Raw genomic sequence first — 17,552 nt, 5'->3', positions numbered from 1 at the left:
CCATAAATCGCAAGGTTTAAGTGTAGACTGTGCATTGGTGAATATTGGCAGTTCTGTGTTCAAGGAGGGTATGGCATATGTGGCATTGTCACGAGTTAGAACTTTATCGGGATTGTACTTGATTGAGTGTGATGTCACAAACATTTGTGCGGATCTAGATTGTGTTAAGGAATACAATAGGTTAAGAAGAGAGTATGCGCCACATTTGCCTCAGTATCCTTTGTTTGAGAAACGTGTGGTAGGCCGGAAACGAAGAAATGTGACCAATACTGGGGAGGTTGTAGCAAAAAGACGAAAAGTCGATGAACCTAAAATTACAAGCAGAAACAAAAAGGATTCTGTTGAAGATGTTGTTGGTTTTCAATTTGAAAACAGTTCTGGTGTCAACTGCTATGCTAATGTAGTGGTTAATGTTTTGTTTTCTCTAGAAAATGTAAAAGAAGAGATTGTGGTCAATTCTGATCAAAGATTTTGCAGTTTGTTAAATTCTGTGTTAGAGAAATGTAGCACTGATAGAACAAACATAGAAAGTGTGTCTGAAATTCGAAATCTGTTAGACAGATGTTCAGGCCAAACACAATTCTCTCAAAATAGTCAGCAAGATTGTCAGGAGTTTTTAATGTATATGCTTGATGTATTGCATGCTGAAGGTGTAGATGTAGATCAGCTGTTTGGGCTTTCTTATCAATGGCAGCATGACTGCGAGAACTGTATGGTATCAAGTACTACTAGTGTAGACTCAGAAAGATTTATATATTTAACTTTGCCAGACAGTAAATCAGTCTCCTTTAATAAGCTAGTAAAAGGAGCTGATCACAACATGGAGTGTAGCCAATGTAAATCTGAAATGATTTCCACATTATTTATACGAACATATGGCCAGTATGTCATTTTAATGTTCCAACGATGTAGGCCTGATGGAACAAAATTGACAACTTTAATTAAAAATTTTGTAGCTTCGCAGTTGTCAATATCAGGAAGGACTTTTGTAACTGCAGCAATTATATATCATGACGGCCCTTCAATAACATCAGGACATTACACAGCTTATTTAAAGTCTAGAAATGGCTGGTCATTCTGCAATGATTCTGTTTAAATTTTCCCAAAAAAATTGCCGTATGACCTTAAAAACTCTTACCTGGTGTTTTTAAAACCAAAATTTTAGGGAAATAATCTCGGGATGTGCTCTGTGGAATTTCAAGAAGTTCTAATGGCTCCTACACAATTTGGCCTTGAGGATAAGTGTAGTTCAGAGACATAACTTCTAACCATAAGACTGGACGTCATGGAGAAATAAGTGCACTTTGAATGAGTTCAGAAAAACTATTTCTTTTTATAAGCTAATTGAAGCAGCCAATCAAAACATAGAGTAGAGGGAATGTAAGTCTGCAATGCTGTCTACTGTTTTACATTGCTTTGTGATTAAAAGTGATGTAGAGAATTAAATAATTGTAGTACTCATAGAGGTGGTGTAAGTCTGCTTCATAGTAAGCAGTATCAGTGTCATAGGAAATGTAGAACATGACTGAGCAAGAAGGGGAAGATATTACTATTCCAGGATTGTGAAAATGATCTTCAACATTTTAATTCTGAAAGTTGCAGAAATGCCAAATGACGGGATTGGCTTACAAGAAATCCAAGAGTTATAAATGGCTCTGACAAGATTTGGCCTTGTGGAAACTTGTGGTAGAGAGCAAGAAGTCATTTATTGCATGTAACATGTTTTTAAAAACGATGGAGATTTTCTTTCAGAAAGTGGCGGGCTGAAAGTAATAACAGCACAACAGAGTATAAGCTGTTCATAGGACATCCTTTGACGTCATGGAAAGTAAGTTAACTTTAAGGAGTTCTGAATTCTGATTTGTTATGTTGTATGGGTTTTTTAAACACAATCATTTTGATTGTGTTTTTTTTTCCCCGCTGTTATATGATGAATACCTTCAAGTCACTGTTTTTAGTGAAATTTGATACATTCTGAGAACAGCAAAAATAAACCATTTAACATGTATAATTAATTCTGTACTGTTTGCATTTATGATGTATATGTAGAACTGTGTAGGAGGCATGGAGAAGGTGAGGCTTCTGTAAGTGTCAAAGTTGTTGCATGCAGTGCTGCACTTCTGCGTATTCTTTCATATGCTGGACTACATCTGCACAATGAGATACCTAAGCAAAGGAAACACAAGTGATGTGATTTTGAAATGAGCAAAATAAATTGTACGTATTTAATTTACATCACCTGTGTTTACTATCATTACGAATCACATTGTGCAGATCAAGTTTAGGTCTGTCCAGGGAAACATAGGAGGTTTGGACTTTGTTCAAGAGTGCAGTGGACATGACTCACTTCATTGGTAGACCTTCACATGTATTATGTCCTCTATTCTCTTCAACAACTCGAAATTTCATCTGCAACCCTGAGTAGGCCTCACCTCAAACAAACCTCTGGATAGGACACATCTTATTGGCATCCTGAAGCACTTATTTAAATTTTTAGTGTCTTGCGACACTTTTCTGAGACAACAGCAATGCAAAAGATGCACCATGTTTTAAGATAGGCCTCACTTCATCTGCATCAAGATACTGTTAGTTTAAAATGTATATCTTTAGGACTGTGTAGGGGGCCTGGAGAAGCAGAAGCTTCTGTAAGTGTCAAAGTTGTTGAAAAACTGTTTGACCTTCAATTTTTTCTCTTGTCTTTTGTAATTTTTAAATACATGTTTTAATATTTTTCAAATGTTTGTCCTCTCTTTCACAGATTGAAAGTATAAAAACAAAAAGTGAGTAATTTAACGACAATTATAAAGTAAATGTTTTGTACTCTTTTCGTTACATTTCTATCACATTTAACTTCTATTAGTTCCACTGCTTCATTTCTTTAACCCTCAGTTTCCCGCCTTTGCTACTTCCCTCATTCCTTTCTCTATTACCTACTTACTCAACTCCTTCCACTCTTTTTCTCAGTCCCTCTCTTCTCATAGTTCCTCACTCTTGTTCACTCACTCCGTCTCTATTACTCTTAGTGTCTTTGACTGATCACTGTATCACTATTTGTTCATAATGCTTTCTCTGTGTAGTTGAAGCACACTAAGGGGCATATTATGAACACAGCCAATAAAATTATTGCTCTTTTTATTGGCAGAAAACTGGTGCAAAAGTGGTTTTAGCGGCAGTTTTCTGCCGCAAAAGCAGCTTTAGCGACACATTTCTGCCAATAAAAGCTGCAAAACTTTTATTGCCTATGTTGATGATATGGCTCTATGTTACTTACATTTCTTTGCTGTTTCAATTAATCTTTTTCTGTTATTTTTTGTTTTCTGTTTTCTATTTTTTCTCTCTGTTATTCCTCATGTTTTAATCTTATTTTGAACATTCACTTACATTCTCCAAGAAACTCTTCTTTGTTAATGTTATACTCTCTTTTTTTTTCTTTCACTTCGTTATCTATTTTGTTTTTCACAATTATACCCTCTTCCATCTTTTCTTCGGTAAATAGATCTATTAAACAGTATCTCTTCTTTACTCCCTATAGCTGTCTTTCTTTTAACATCACTGTCTGTTTACTTTCCTTATACTTACTCTTTTTTTTTTTTGGTTAGCTCCCGGTCCGCGTACCGGGAAGCTAACCGGGAAGCGAACCAAAAGAAATAGAGCTTGCCAGAGTGCTAAACATTCTAGCAATTTTTTTTGAAAGGAAAGGTAGTTCTGAAAAGAACTTTTTTTTTAAATATTTTTGTTGTTTTATATTTTTTTTTATTTTTTGAACATTTTTTGTTTTTTGTATTTTTTGAACAATTTTATATTTTTTTTGGTTTTTTTTGGGGGGGGAAACAACAAAAAACAGGCATTGAAAAGGGCTCAACAGGAGCAAAAAAAAAATTACTGGGGGCGGTTAGGGCAATTATGATGTTCATAAGCCAGGTTGATAGCATTTATACTCATATTGCCACATGCTATCAACGCACCACAGTGCATACAAGTGTGTTTCATGTGGCCAAAATTCTCTTGTATGTTTGGCACAGTTTCCCGTGCCTCTGCTGGTGTCAATGAAATTGTTGATCTTGATCTGGCCACAGGAGTTGATGTTGGATTTTCCTGCAAATCCCGTATTTCCGCCCGGCTGTAATTGAGTGGATGCTTCCTGGTCATATGCCTATGCATAGTATAGTTCCCATAACTATATTTCTTATCCATCCCTCTGGATAATTTTTCTTTACAGATGAGGCAGGTGACATACCTCGCATTCACTTTTTTTTGGCCAGGAGGGATTGAATAAAACTGCCAGATGAAACTGGCTTTCTTATGGGAAACCCGGGGCACCTCTTCCAAGAACTGTGGTTCTTCTCCCTCCTCTTCCTCCATTTCTTCCTCTTCCTCCTCTGTGTTGGTTATGACCTGGGGAGGTGGTCCTCTCTTCCCATGAGGAGGTGGAGGTGGTGGTGGGGGTGCACCAGCTGAAGCAACTACTGAAGCCATTTCTGAAGTAGTAGTAATAAAGGTCTTCCTCTCACAATGATGAAAGTCAGAGTGAGGAAAGAAGGAGGGGTTTTCATCATTTGGGAAAAACAATAGTTCTCAACCAATGAAAAGTGTTATTTTTAGGTCACCTGACCTAGCCTTACATCATTATGAAACCAAAAGTGAAATGAACCAATGAAAAGTTTTATTAACAAGTCACATGACCTCTCACGCCCATGTTACGCGCTGCGGAACGTGCCCCGGTTAGCTTCCGGGTCGCTGCGCTTCGCGCCTCGGTCCGCGCCCCGGGGCACTTCCGGGTGCGCTAACGCGGTACGTCACAAGACGCATTACGCGGCAACGCGATACGTCGCGCTTTCGCGACGTGTCGCGGATCGCTTCCGGGGAGCTTCGTTTCGCGCCTCGGTCCGCGCCCCGGAGCACTTCCGGGTGCGCTAACGCGGTACGTCATAAGACGCATTACGCGGCAACGCGATACCGTCACGATGTTGATTTCTTACCGGTTCGCGGACCGGGTCGCGGCATCAATTTGAGCTAACGGAAAGCTTTCCGGTTCGCGGACCGGGAGCGAAACAAAAAAAATATTTTAAAAAAAAATTATTAATAAACATATAAAATATATTTTTGGATTTAAAGAAGAATACATTTTTCAGCTATAGATATTAGCTTTTAAAAAACCAATGAAATTCACTGAAAAAACCATAGGTTATAGACCATATATAGTTAGGAATTAGCATTTACAAAACCTTGAAAATTCACTGAAAAAACCATAGGTTATACACCATATATAGTTAGGAATTAGCATTTAAAAAACCTTATTTTACTCACACAAAACCAATGAAATTCCATATATAGTTAGTTGTACTAACTATATATCGCGCACCCGCAATCCACTGCTGATCATGTCACATATTACATCATTCATGACATGGTCAGTGACATCACTGATGACATCACTGATGACATCTCAAATGACATCACTGATGACATCACTGATGACATCTCAAATGACATCACTGATGACATCACTGATGACAACATCCAGTGACTGTATTTTTCTGTAAAGTTAAAATATGTCTTACATATTTAAGAATGAGTGGATGTATAAGTGTCTGGATGAAGAATTTAGTAGGTGCATGACTGACTGTATGAGTGAGTGGTTAAATGTGTCTCACTGAGTGCATGGGTTAGTGACTAAACTGTCTTAATTTGTGCATCATTATGTCTGTTCTTCTGTAAACTGCTGCATGTGTTGATCAGTAGCTATATGAGTAACTATATGGGTTATTGATTGGTTGCCCAAGCATTTGTATGGGACACTGAGTGTGTGTGTGGGTGGCTGGGAGGTGTATGACTCTGTGCATAGATGTATGGGTTCAAAAGTGCATGTGGAAACAGCTGTATGGGCGGTTGACTGTGTGCATGACTGTATTGGTGAGTGAATAGATATCTCAGTGCTACATGTCAAAGTAAGTACATATGTAAAATACAGTACATGTGAGAGTTGACATATATAAATAACTGTGCATAAGAGCCAGTGAATGTGTGAGTGGCTGTATGGATCATTGTGAACTTGTATCCAGGATTGTATACGTGAGTAAATATGTTTTATTATATGTTTGAATAAGTAAGGTGTGTATAACTGTATAGTTGTGAAAATGGAGGTGTGATTGATTCTTTGCATGACTGACTAGGTGTGTAAGTAACTCCATGGATGAGTGACAGTCTGTGAGTGTCTGTTTACACTGAGTGTATCTAAGGTTATATTAGAGTCTGAAGAGGTTCAACGTATTATCACATGAATTATGTCATCAGTGATGTGATCAGTAATGTCAAATGAGATGTCATCAGTGATGTCATCAGTGATGTCATTTGAGATGTCATCAGTGATGTCATCAGTGATGTCATTTGAGATGTCATCAGTGATGTCATCAGTGATGTCACTGACCATGTCATGAATGATGTAATATGTGACATGATCAGCAGTGGATTGCGGGTGCGCGATATATAGTTAGTACAACTAACTATATATGGAATTTCATTGGTTTTGTGTGAGTAAAATAAGGTTTTTTAAATGCTAATTCCTAACTATATATGGTGTATAACCTATGGTTTTTTCAGTGAATTTTCAAGGTTTTGTAAATGCTAATTCCTAACTATATATGGTCTATAACCTATGGTTTTTTCAGTGAATATATATATATATATATATATGTATTTAACACCCATAAAGTTTTTAGAAACACTCACAGTCTGCGAATAATTGTCATCAGTGATGTCAGTGATCTTGTCATGAGTGATGTAATATGTGGGGTCATAAGCAGTGCATTGTGGGGAGCAAGTTATTCTTAGCTCAGCTAACTGTAACAGTTGAATTTCTCTGTTTTGTACAAGTAAAATGTCAGCCTAACTATAACTTCCCTGTAACCTTATTTTTTCAGTGAAAAATAACATATACAGATAAGCATTTATATCTTTATGGATATGTGCTAAACTGTTACCTACCATTCGCAAGGGTACTTTTACGTATTTAGATGGATTTAACTACAAAGCTGCTGTTTGGATTCAAGCATGTGAATCTATGAAAGATTCAATACTGGAGAAAAAAAGAATTACTTACACGTAATTGCAGATCTCCAGTATTGGTATCTTTCAAAGATTCTCATGAGACCCACCCTCTTCCTCATACAGGCTCCCCTCTCAGATTTCAATAATTTTTTACCACTATTTGGAGTATTCTAGAGGATGCTATTGCCTGATCTGTTATAGTTCAAGTTTGGTCCTTTTTTTAAAAAAAAGGACATAGCCAGACTATTAAAAAATTTGCATTGCCAATATAGTCTTTGATCCTATAACAAACTACTTAACTATGGCACAGTGGAGTCCCCCTTCGATGACTGGAAATGATTCAAGCATGTGAATCTATGAAATATACCAATACTGAAGAACTGCAATTAGAGGTAAGTAACTAATCTTCATATAGATGTACTCAAAATTATTTACTCCTGTTGGAGTCTACGGTGTAAAATGACAAACTTCATCGTTCATGTTTTTGTGTGAATGCATAGTGTCATATTACTTTTGTTTCATGTCTGTATAAGCATGTTTTGAATGCAATCAGTGTGCAGTTGTTGGCGATTATACGTGTTTTCACTTCTGCATATGGTCAAACATGGAATTGCTAGGGCATGAATTGTAAGATTTTGCTATTGTTTTTCATAACTATATTGCTGATTTCACTGGTGGAATCTGTCAGCTGGTTCGACCTCTGCTCTGTGGGGGGTGTCTCTCTACTGATGCAGCCTCCCCAATTGTACAATGTATCCCCTTATTAGTCTCTCTGCGGGTGTTTCATCAAGTTGGCATTTGCTCAATGTGCGCATTCTCTGGGTGTGTTGTCCCTTGGTGCACACTGTATATCTCCCTCACACTATTCTCTCATCTCGCAATTCCATTGCCCTCTCTTATCCCTCCCTCACACACCCTATCTCCTCTCTATACTGTCTGCTCACACACACTAAGCACAGTTTATTTGTTGTGCCTTTTAAAGGTGTTCATCCCTCAAAACAAAGCTCTCCTGCTCTACCTAGGGTATATTTGGTGTACACAGGCCCTCCTTCTTTATGCATCTGTGGCTTGCTTTCCCCGTATTTCCCTTTTTCTCAGACACTCTTTCTGCTCCTCTGTCTCGAGTTCATTCACCACTTCCTGCACAAACTACCTATTCATCCCTATCTCTTTTCTATCTATTCTCTGTAGCTCTCACCCATATCGATTTCCCATGCCACATAATTCCACTACACAATTTCACGTGACACAATTCCACAATAAACTATTTCAATACAGCCTCATAATTCCACTCCACACCACATACACTACACTCCAAACCAAAACACGTAGTTAAAAGACATTCTTATTACGGCGCCAATGGCTCAAACTTTCACAAAAGGGGACACCTATTTTGTTGCAAATGCTTGTTTATTTTGAGATTGCGGAGGTTCACTAAGATTCTGGATTATGTTACCCAAACTATTTGAATTGATATTTTGTCTTTGTGACTTACAAAGTTTACCTTCTTTTCTCTTCTGCATTAGATCTCTGAGGAAAAATAATTCTTGTACAACCCACTTATTCTTAAAAGGCTCATCAATTTGGGGTTTGCTAGGGTAGTGGAAGAACACTGTGTGATGTAAATTGTATATTTTGGTTTAATAAGTCCATTAGTTAACCCAATTTGATTGTGCAGATAGGGAATAGATCACCTGGTCAAGGGGAGAGTGAAGGAGTCATTCAAACTGAAACCACCTAGACGTGTATTTTGTGATAGTCGTCAGTTCCCTGTTTGTGCCCGGTATACCTTTAAACAGGTGCACCAGAGTGAAACAGGGACATTGCACCCTATTGCAATAAGTGCACAGCCCCAAGGAAACCGGAAACTCATGGCTGCCCTGGGGCCAACACATTCAGCCAGTCTGTCTTTCACTGTGCAGGTGGCACCCATCAGCACTTCAAAGGGGTCAGAGACCTCCCTCCACATTTTTGCAGTGAGTGACTGCATCTGCCTGCAGGAAGTTGTCTGGTGGAAGTCTAGAGGGCTCAACTCAGTGGGCACACTGACTGTGTGCCACCTTTTTGTGTACTTTTTAAAGCTCTCTTTGCCTCTGTGCTCATGTCCATAATATGGCGTGGGTGCAGAGACAAAGGATTTCCCTAATTTGCATGAGGTCACGAACCCTTTTAAGGTAGCACTGGTGAATATGCGTTCCAGCAGTCTCTGTATTACAGAAAGGTTTTCAGAAACATCTGTAGCCCCCTGTGTAATACTATTGTGTGCGGGGGCACAGAAAATGGGCACAGACCTACATTAAACCTCATGGGCTCTGTATGTCATACATACCCTGGTTGTTAAAAGACTGTTTTTTTCAGTTAAAGAATTTGGGGAATGGAGAGTGAGCACTAAGATGAGCAGTGAGTTACATTGCCGAATAGATTTAGCTTGTGAAGATACTGATTTGTAAGTGAAGATAGGATCTGGGAATGTTCTTTCTTCACAGTTGACTATCAGCGATATGGTTAATGTATAGAACGCTCACGGATAAGGGCTTTTATAACTCCAGTTTATAGTCTTCTGTTGTTTGCAATATTCATACCACCCTTTCTGTAATTTGCCTTACATGATGTTAAATAAAGAGGTTTAAAGCCATGTAATGACTAATACTTGCCTCTTTGAATTGCTCTCTTACAGCTTCCAGCCAACCTAGTTGTGTGGACAAAAATGCCAGGTGAGATATCTTTAGAAGGTGAATATCTAACTACTGTCCAGTAAATCAGTTTTCATTTATTACAATTGTTCCTTATAAGGGTGTGCATATTTGAGTGATATTGCACACTTGCTTTCATCTATCCAGTCCTACCCTAAATGCTCTCTTCCAGGTGCGGCCTGTGTGCTGGGCGAGCAACGGGGCAAGCGGAGGGTCACGCTCTTCTGCTCCTCTTCTCCAGGCAATCCTGAAGCTGCTCTCATGCATGACAGCAGCTTCAGGATTGGCCTGAGTGCCCTCAATTTGTGTGAGTCTGTCCCTGCTCTCTCCACCCCAGCTTCTTAGGGAAACTGTCACACGCAGTGAAAATAGTGCATCTACCACTCCCCTCAGTGCCTGTCATCCCCCAGACCCTGCCCACAAGACTCAGCAGGAAATGAAAAATAAAGCAAGTGTTTATTATCATTTCATTTTTCCTTTCCTGCCATTTTTGGGGGTGAGGCTCCTCCGCCATAGTGAAGGGGCTGCTGCTGCCGTCTTCAAGGGCTATGAGAGCATACAGGTATATTTCTTCTTCTGTAAAAGTGAAGGCAACCAATAGAAACATTTCATCGCTATCTAAAACACACTAAATGTATAAACACATACAAAAAAATACAGGGTTTAAAATCACATACAGACTTATTTGGTCTTGCCCATTACTCAATTACAGCCCTCTGTAACTGCAGATTATATTTCTAATTCCTATTGTACATTGTTGCTTTATTGGTTTTCAGTTTTAATCATAAGTGCAAGAACTTTAGAAAAGAGTATATTTTAATTTTGTCAGTTCATGGATCATGACATCTCAGTCATATCTGGTCATACCTGTGCCTAACAAAAGGCCAAGGCCTGGCCTATTTTGAGAATGATTGGACTTCAGATGTAGCTTCTCTCAATTTTAAAACCCTATCTTTGGTTGGGTATTGATTTTTATTCTGATTCCTGTTATTAAATCCTTTTCACCCCTGGATGATTAGCCATTTCCATTTCTGTTTTCCCCTTCCCAATTTTGAATTGGGCCTGAACATTTGCTGATTAAATGATTTTTTTCTAAATCACCCTGGCAGTTATGCAATTAATCCCTTACATGTAAAGTATTTAGCCTTTTCGCAGGGCAAAGAAACAAAAATCGGAAGAGCAAACAGGACTGAGCTATTTTAGGTGCATTTATTCTTTGATCTAGAAACTGTACATTGGGCAGAAGGAGGATTGCTGTATTTCTGCAGGAGCCGTCCAATCCTCACTACATTTGCTGAATCTATAAATGGAGCTTTATGGAAATGCATTCCCCACTCAAGCTATATTAAATGAGTCAGTGGAGAGGAAACACCTTTTCAAAAGTATTCAAATAGAGAAATCCCCTGATAAGGCTTTAAAAAAACACGTTATTGCTGTAAAATTTTGAATAAGAGAAAGGCAGTCTGATTTTGTGAGCTATGAGTTATAAAACTCCCATAACACCGTCCTCTTTAATAAATTGTGAAGCATTTCTCTTTTTCTGCTATTCCAAATGTTAGTTGAGTTAACAAAGACAGGAGATGTTATCCACCCAAGTCAAAAAGATAGATCATCCTGGAGTCATTGTGAAGTCATCTGATGATTACAGCTGAACTATTCCTGTAATTGTCTGGAGAAGTCATCCCAAGCCATCCTGAAGTATGTGTATTAAGCAAAAAATTTAAAAACAATAACTCTAGCGTCATCAAAGAAACTACTCCAGGATTAGTTCCTGAATACTTCAGTGGAAAACATGTGATGATCATTTACTACTAGAGGATGATCCCATGATGATTTCAGGATTAGGCTGGATTACTCCAGGATGGGTTCCAGATTACTTTTGTGGAAAACATATGATGATAATTTACTACTGCAGGATGATCTCATGATGATTTTATGATTGAGTTGTATTATGCCAGGATCATCCGTGGAGTATTTCAAGATGGGGCTGCATTACTACAGAATAATTGTGTGATGACTTCAGAATAACACTATTACTCATGGATGATCCCAGAATAACTTCAGTACAGGGCTGTACAATATGATGAATCCTATTTGACATACTGTGGAAGTTAAGAATTCCCCTTTTTAATTGTTTTCTGCAGAGCAGATCACAGCTACAAAAACACACATGACCACTGCATAATGGGCTGCCCCCAAATGAAGAGTGTATTCCTTTCTGAACAGAAGAAAACACTCATAAACTGATCTATGGGGGGGTGGCCTGTCCTTTGTTACTCTGAATGAGTATACAGCATACAATTAGAAGGGCCCAACCGAAGGAAGCTATTCTGATTATCTAAAAGCAGTTATTCAGAATTAATGTCTAAGAAGGCTGTGCTTAGACCCTTCTTATTGCCTTGTAAGAACTCATTCACCCTAGCACTGTTCTTGGTCGACCTGTCACAGATTGTGATTAGAGGGATGGGCAGGTATTCCCTTAGCAATTCAATGATCAGTACATGATATTTTTAGCTGTTTACTGTTTTATGTGTACACAGATAAGAGTAAGCCTGACAAGGTAGACGTAGCTTTGAGTTTATTTCAGCTTAACAGAAAAATGTATCCAGTCTTACCCTCGTGGCCTTTAGGATATGTTTAGGTTGCTCCAGGACAATCCCACGATTACTACAATGCAGGTTTTCTATGATCATCACTTCTACTATGACAACTTAATGACATGGGTTTGTTAAGTTATTACACAAAGCAGGAAACTATTAATACCATAATTGTACTCATATTAATCCTGCCACCTTTATTCTTTCATTTTGATCTGTGTCACTCCAATCATGTGATTTTGTTGATAGCAGATGTTAAACTGTAAGTTTAGGGGTTAGCACCATCAGTGCAGGATTTTTGTTGACTGAGTCTTGCATGCATGAGACTGCGCTAGATACTGTGGCTGAGTGTAAGTAACCCTCCAAGTGGTTTTGTGAGTAGTCACATGGGTGCTGAATTGCAGTGGAAGTGTGACTGATGGATGCTGGCAATGGAAAGTAATAATAGTGGATGATTGGTCTTGTGGTTTTTAGTTGTATACGTAGCTGACTGAGTGTGGGTCAATCAAATGGAGTGAGGGGCCACGGATCTTGGAGGGAATAAAGAAGAAATATTTTGTGGGGTTCTGGGATATTTTGAGTGATTTTAGTATGAAACGTCAGAGAGGCCTGAAACCTGAGGAGATGCTGGATGTATGTGCATGAGAGCGGTCGTTCAAATGGGCTGAAATGGTTGTATGACATATGTCAGAGAAGGTGAGAATTTTGGGGCAGTCAGTGATGTTTTCAGTGGATGCCTGTAAGTGACTTCAGGTGACTCTTGCAACTGGTTCCCGTTGCAAATGTGGGTGAATAGTGCTGTAATTGTAGTGTAGAAGGTTTGGAATGTGCTGTGAATTGTTGCAAGAATGTAAAAAGAGAAATGGCCACTGATTGTGAAAAACATTGCTGGAATTGTGTGAGTGGATATGGGGCAGAGAAGCAATGCTGCGGATGAGTTATGAGTCCTTGGTGTTTGGATTTTGACTGCCACAGTTGCAAGCCGCATTTTGAGGACCACAACGACCAGACAGTGTTGCGGTAGGAGCCGCGTCAGTTTCGCGTGACAGCTGGCGCCTAAAGGCAGGTCCGGGCTACCGCAGAGTGAGACGCACACGGGTAAAGCCTGGGCCAAGGGCAGGCCCATCAGCGCCCGTCAGCATCCAGATGAGGCTGGGCCGGGCCACCCCCTATGGTCCTTCAAAGAAGTAAGTCCACTAAGGAGCCTGGTAAGGTGATTGACCATCTTGTTCATATCTATTGTGCCTCTTCCTAAATTCACCGTATGGGAAAATATGGGTAAGAGGAAGTTACCACTACCTGTGAGGAGACAGCATACAAACAATATGCCCATCACAATGTGCCTAAAATCAGTGGTGGGTATAATAGACAGCGAGATTGTTCTTGTGGAAGAGAAACTAGCTGTTACTAAAACTGCACTTGATGCAGCTCTCAAGGAAGTGATAATAGAGACTCACCATGATTCTATGTCCAAGTTGGGTATAGGGAACAAGACAACATTAGTGACTTCAGTGATAGAGGCAGAGTAGCTGGTTGCTAAAGACTCTAACAAGGATATAGCCCCCAACCTAGATAATCCATGCATTTTAACATCTACTTTGGGGATCTCAGTGCTATCCAATGACACAGATCTGATTTCACCACCAGCAAAAAAGGCAAAGCAATTAACGAAATCAAAGTATGGCCTTTAGGAAAATAAGGTTGTAAGGCCCAAAATAAAGCAAAAGGCAAAACAAGGTTGTTAATCGACCGGGGATACAAAGGGAGGAAACAACTCAACAGACAATGCCCAAGGAATACAAAATTTGGAATCATTATTTGAAAAATTGCACTCCAAAATGGATAGCATTGAACGGTGTATAATGACTGAGATAAAACTGTTCCAAAAATATATTAGCCCCCTAAAGGATCTGGTTTTGGGTTTAGTTTCCTCAAAAAACATGAGGAACCTAATTGAAAGTAGCAATCTACAGCTAAAGCAAACGGACGGTTATGATACTACAATAATTGCTTGACCAATTAAACAAACTGTGACTCACCCTAAATCGCTTGTAAGGGACAGTACTAATTTTCAACCCACTTTGGATCAAAGGTATGTTAAAGAACTTAAAGCCTCACATATAAGAATGGGTCTAGAAGAAACAAATAGAACTAATCATATGAGAGGAATGTTAATACACCTGAAGAGCCACTGAATCTTTCCCCCGAGACAACACTATATGTCATTGTCCTTAAAAAAATTACATATTTTGGAAGATAAAAATCGCGAATGAAATGACTCACTAAAAAACCAAGTGACACTTTGGATTGCTACTAAAATGAATGTTGGTATTAATGTTTTGCAAAACAATATATTAATGTTCAGGAGGGTGAACTGGGTGGGTAGCTCTAGAACAGATTGTTCAGGAGACTGTATAGTAGTGAATTTTCATAGTAGGGAGTTGGTAGGGGATTTGATCGAGGTTTTATTAAACAGCCCAAAACTGTTAAATCGCAATATGAATGACCATATAACTGATGTTCTTTTAAGTTTCTTTTATAGACCAATACCTAGAAACCCAAACTTTCCTAACATTTATAAAGAAGTACCAACTGTCCCAATCTGTAATCGGTACAAACTGCTTAGAGGATGTAGTGAGTTAGATTGACTTAGTAAGGACGAGGCTAGTACATCTAAGAGAACAATGGAACATATCCCTACCATTGACAATCAGGATGGGGATCCCTGTGTACAAACTTTCAGGGAGGCCCGATATGATCTAGTCAAGTCAAGTCGAGTCAAGTCAAAATTGGCTTTATTTCGATATAGAACATATCTTTAAAAGCAGTACAGTCATGTGATAAAAAGATAAAACATCCAATCCATAAAAAAGCAAACATACAAGAGAAAATACGAATGGCACCAATATATTACATAAAATGGTCAGACATAGAGACCAAAATTAAACAATGTACATAATCCTTATGGACCTGATTAGCCATGCCCAGCTTAAGAACTTCGCCATACCACAGACAAATAGGGACTTTGTGTCAGATTTCAGAATTCGCAAAGCCTTACTGTAATGTCTGGTACCCAGCTCTATACATAAAGGTTTGAGCCACCTATGGCGAGGAGCTTTATAAGCAGGGCATTCAAATAAAAAATGGGGAACTGACTCAGTCCTAGAAGCACAGAAAGGGCAAGATGGTGTAGTCTGTGCCGGAATCTTCCAGCGAGCGGTCAATTCTCCCAAACGGAGCAATCCTATTCTAAATTTAAAATAAAGGGCCCTATCTCTATGTTTTAAAATAACATCGAGATAAGGTTCACATAGAGAAAACTCCTTCGTTAATAAAAAATCTCTGGTGGATCTACACAGGTTGGGATCAGTATTTCTCGTGTCCATTACCCACTTCCAATAAGCTTTTTTTAGAGCTGACTTAGGGGGCGCAGACCTAGCCTGCCAGGCCTCTCCCAATCCAAGTTCTCCAAGCAGATGCTTAACATCCCTCAGCCAGCCTATTTTAGACCAACCAGACATTGAAAGGACTTCCTTGAGCCCTTCCGCATAGCTGGAAAGTTGAGGGACTCTCCATAGGCGGGCCCAAAGGAGGAGGGGTCGCAACCTAGCCTGGTCTCTAATAGGGCGACAGCCCATGTCCAGGAGTAAGGGTAAAGTGGGGATACTATACGGAAGGCCCATTAGATCCTTCAGAATTTATTCTCTGAACGAGATAACTGATCCATATTCTGGGTTCCCCAAAGTTCTGCTCCGTAAAGCGCCGCACTAACACCTCTTGCCTTGTAGATCTCTATTACCGGGGCAATGGGTTTAAGAGTGGATGACCACTGTTCATTAAGCAGGGTCCCCACCACCCTCTTGTGGCTCAATACCATTTTTTGTAGATGACAATCCCACCTCATGGTATCACAAAGGCGAATCCCTAGGTAATCAAACTCCTTTACCCTTTCCAGGGCCACCATGTTTAATACAGGTGAACAACCAAGCTTTTTCGGTGGATTCAGAACCAAATATTTGGTCTTTTCAGTGTTAATTTTTAGTCCCCGAGACTCACAAAAAGATTGAAAACTGTCAAGAAGACTCTGTATCCCAACCGGTGTTTTAGAAATCAAAAGGGTGTCATCTGCAAATAATAAGGTGGGTATTCTCCTGCCCGCCAGGGAGGGGGCATCCGAGTTTTTTTTAAAAGATGCTCCACCACTCCGTTGACATACAATGAAAACAGAGTGGGGGCAAGGACACACCCCTGATGGACACCTCTGTTTACTGTTATTCTAGCGGTCTTTTGGCCCTGTTTACCCCACCGCAACTGCACGAAGTTCTCTTTGTGGAGCTTTATTAGTAACGACAATAAATACGGGGCATTCCTAAGTCGGACAATACCCCCATAGGAAGCCACGAGGTACTAGGTCAAAGGCAGTCCGCAAATCTATAAAAGCAAGATACAGACTGCCTTCTTTGCCTAGTACAACCACCTTCCAGTATAGTAACAGCAGTCGAAAGGACTGCTCAATAGTGCCGGTGCCTGACCTGAAGCCCGCTTGAAACTCAGAGAGTATCCTGTTGTCCTCTACCCACTGAAGCACCCTTCCAAGAATCACCTTCCCTGCAACTTTCTGTGATGAATCCATTAGACTTATGGGTCGGTAATTTGCTGGGTCGTCCCGACTCCCTTTCTTGAAGATCGGGACGACCTCAGCACCCATCCAAGATTCCGGGAGAGCTGCATCATAATAACTTGCATTAAGTAATGTGGCAATGAGATTCCCCCATTCTAATGTGTTAACGCGAATCAAATCCCCCGGTACTCCATCAGGGCCTGCAGCCTTATTGGGAACAAGAGACTTGATAGCATTCTCCACTTCTTTGACAGTGAACAATAGATCCTCACTCAGCCTAGGAGGGTCCAATGATAATAACTCTGGGGATCCCGACCCGTCCCCCATTATAGAAGTGTAAAGGCGGGAAAAGTGATCAAACCATGCCATCTCAGGGATGTTGCATGTTATGAGCGAATCAGTGGGCTTATTCCTGGCTCTAACTAGGTCCCAAAAGCCCCTAGAATCCCTACTGGCGCTTGCCAATTTCAGATTGCACCAAAACTGATTCTCCCACTCTGCTTTTGCCTTACCGATAGCACCCCTGTACTTCTTCCTGGCAACGCTAATCATCCCACATCCCTTTGTTTTAACTGCATTAATCAAGTCCCTTTT

General features: G+C 39.8%; 1 long non-coding RNA gene across 1 annotated transcript in view; it reads left to right on the top strand.

Annotated features, from left to right (window-relative positions):
- The window catches only part of LOC144819809 (uncharacterized), a 312,201-nt gene that overhangs the window by 141,617 nt on the left and 153,032 nt on the right, over positions 1 to 17,552 (top strand). Inside the window, exon 2 of the long non-coding RNA XR_013607580.1 lies at positions 9,725 to 9,761. This is a non-coding gene — a long non-coding RNA (uncharacterized LOC144819809). The remainder of the gene's footprint in view (positions 1 to 9,724; positions 9,762 to 17,552) is intronic.

This window comes from Lissotriton helveticus, chromosome 2_1 (assembly GCF_964261635.1).
Source record: "Lissotriton helveticus chromosome 2_1, aLisHel1.1, whole genome shotgun sequence".
Lineage (NCBI taxonomy): Eukaryota > Metazoa > Chordata > Amphibia > Caudata > Salamandridae > Lissotriton > Lissotriton helveticus.
Note: the sequence above shows the minus strand (reverse complement) of the source record. Positions and strands in the feature narration are given on the sequence as shown.